The sequence below is a fragment of the Lygodium microphyllum genome, chromosome 5 (assembly GCF_053477565.2).
Source record: "Lygodium microphyllum isolate KBCC chromosome 5, Lygodium_microphyllum_v1.1.10, whole genome shotgun sequence".
In the NCBI taxonomy this organism is placed as follows: Eukaryota; Viridiplantae; Streptophyta; class Polypodiopsida; order Schizaeales; family Lygodiaceae; genus Lygodium; species Lygodium microphyllum.
The window spans coordinates 128779341-128782215 of record NC_141139.1 but is presented as its reverse complement, the minus strand read 5'-3'; the positions used below and the strand labels follow the sequence as shown (position 1 = coordinate 128782215).

The following is a 2875-nucleotide window of genomic DNA, read 5'->3' as shown; positions in this document are numbered from 1 at the left end:
GTGCAAAATCAAGATTTTTGTCCTTTTCCAGTGCACTTTTGTGAAACAAATCACTGTGTGGGGTGTATCTATGACATGATTATGCAATTCTAGCTATCCCCCTTTTGTGTCTACAATCTAGTATGGCTCTGCGCATGGTCTCTGGTCGCTCCTAAGGGTAGTACGTGGTCTATATGCTGCTCCCTCTATGCTCTATCAAGGTTGGGTTATAGTCTAGAGGTCAATCCTTAGGCTACAAGCCTAGTCAGCTATGCGAATAGGCTCCTAGAGTCTACGTCTAAGAGGTCAATCCTTGGGCTACAAGCCTAGTCAGCTATGCGACTGGGCTCCTAGAGTCTACCTCTAAGTGGCATAGTCACGGTTCCCTCTAGTTCCTCGATTTGGCAAACCAGGGTGAGTTTTCTGAGGTGTTCAAGAATGTGTCCCAATAATTCCTACCTCGGGGGTGGTCCTACTCCTAGTTCTTCTATCTTCTGCCCAACTCGTCCGAATTCCAAAATCGAACGGTCCAATCCTAGGTGGTCCAACTCTCAGAATCGGACCGACTTAGGTGACTCATCCTAAAAATCCAACCCTATTAGCTAATAGCTGGCCAACTTTATTGGCTAGCCATTAGTCACATAGTACCTCTAGGGAAAGAGCTAAAAGCAATCAAAATGTAACTCTAAGGTGAAAAAGCCCCAAGCATCTTGTAAGGTGGCTATAAGCGCTGAGGAGCAAGTTGTACTTCACTTGTTTGTACCAGTATACCGAGGGGTGTGCTAAGTCAAGGATGAGAGAGAAAGTTTGTACTTCACCAATGGTTCACTAGCACAACGAGAAACGAGTTAGGTCAAGGAAAACAGCTAATATATGTGTTATTCTTCACTTCTTTTAAATTAGGGGTTGCTACTAGGATAAAATCAAGTGCTATATAGGAAGCGTACTCAGAGATTAGATTCACTGAGAGAGAGAGAGAGAGAGAGAGAGAGAGAGATCACAATGTCTTGTGGAAACTCCAAGTGCGGGTGCGGGTCATCATGCTCGTGCGGCAGCGGCTGCAGGTAACTATTGTTGTCGATGATCATCGATGCATCTCGATGAACGCCTGTGATCATTTGCAGACGTGTTGGCGATGGATACATTTTCATCATTTGCTTACAAATGCTGGCATTTCTAACGCTCGCGAGTGGTACGTCGCAGCTGCGGGAAGAGAGCTATGGATGATGGGTCTTTGGTGCTCATGAAAGAGGGAGCCCGCAGCCCTCTCATCACCACTGGGTCTCTCTCTCTCTCTCTCTCTCTCTCAAACACACACACACCCATTCATTCGTTCCTTCATTCATTCATTCACATCGACTCTGTCATATTCATTCATTCATATAACTGCTTGCTCTTGATGGCAGCTTCGACAGCCTCTTCAACTCCATCCCTCACGTCCCTCTCATGCTCGATGAGGCGCCCAGAAAGACCTCTGCAGCTCCCCTTCCGCTCGGACGCCATGGCTAGCTGCTTGTACTTACCATCACTGTTCGCAGCCATTGCCATTCTAGTTATCTGTCTGTACATAGTCTTCCTTAATTCTCACTGGATTTCTATAACAATATCTGAATCCAATCCATCCAACGCTTCCATCACTATGGTGATGCCTCAAGATTCAGCTTATAATCTTACCTAGCAATAAGATTATAATGGTTTTGGCTCTATTATTAGCATGGTGTACTTATCAATAATCTATTTCTTGCTTCAGCTTATATTTTGGTATATTGAGGATGTGATCAAGATCAAATTGCGGAAATAAGCAGCATAGTTTGACAAAACCAGAAGCTTAAATGTCTGGCTTATGATAGTGTTTGCATGACCACGTTGTGCATACCCAACCCACAAAATCAAAATAACAGTTGCAAATTAACAACTGCAGCAATGTAAAATAGAACATATGAACATGAAAGACAAATCAAGGAAACAACTAAAGAACACCCCACACAGCTAAACCAAACCCTCAATCGAGTATGCTTGTTGAATGTAGAAAGATAGAGAAGGCTTTGAAGATAAACCATTCTTAGTCTCCCTTCTTTTAAAGTTGAAAGTTTATGAACTTATAGCCTTTTCAAAAGCAAGAAAGTTGATATTGGATTAGATAGCTAAATGCTTATAATGGGTTCAAGGTTTGTACGATCATAAGTGCAAGACGCCTTACCTACTAACAAGGGATGAGGAATGTCTAACAAAGCATTACAAACAACACTATACTAGAATGTGTGGTTTCTAATCTAGTTCAATATCCGCCCCGACCAATGAACAATGGATTTATCAAGTGGAGAGTTGTATTTGGTGTGACCATGTTGAGCATGAAATATAAGGGTTATATTGCTTTCTCATGAGACACGATAGCCTATATCTTGAAAGGCTTGCAACCCAAAATCAAATGTATAGTTGCACAACTCTTGATTGTAGTTGATAGCCTACGTAAGCTTTCATAGCCTACAACGAACTATCCCATCATTATCATTTGAAAATTTCTAACCTCGTTTCTCTTGATAGTCACTGACCCAACTAGCACATGCGTTTCCATTAGATGAATTCAATCCAAATTTTGGGGATTTTGTATTCAATGCACAAGATTATCCAAATTTCATAAAATAAAATTGGGGCTTTTGTGCAATTTTTCTAAATCCATCGACACTGAGGTTAATTTCACCTTACACACTAACATTTGGGGACATTAGAGTCTTCTCAGCTTTTATTTGTCATTGTCAATTATGTGTAAAATTTTAAGTGTTTTTGAATATTTTCTTGCTTTTTCATACTATTGTATTTGTAAGTACACTTATAGTAGCTAGTGCTAGGAAAATTTTAAATTTACATAAAATTTAGCAATAGTGGTAGGATTGAT

At 40.8% G+C, this 2875-nt stretch overlaps 1 long non-coding RNA gene across 1 annotated transcript; it reads left to right on the top strand.

Annotated features, from left to right (window-relative positions):
- Positions 1-878: 878 nt before the first annotated feature.
- Positions 879-1733, top strand: LOC148036392 (uncharacterized). The gene is made up of 3 exons (XR_015691019.1): positions 879-1043; positions 1183-1260; positions 1386-1733. It is a non-coding gene; the product is annotated as an uncharacterized LOC148036392 (long non-coding RNA).
- Positions 1734-2875: the final 1142 nt, after the last annotated feature.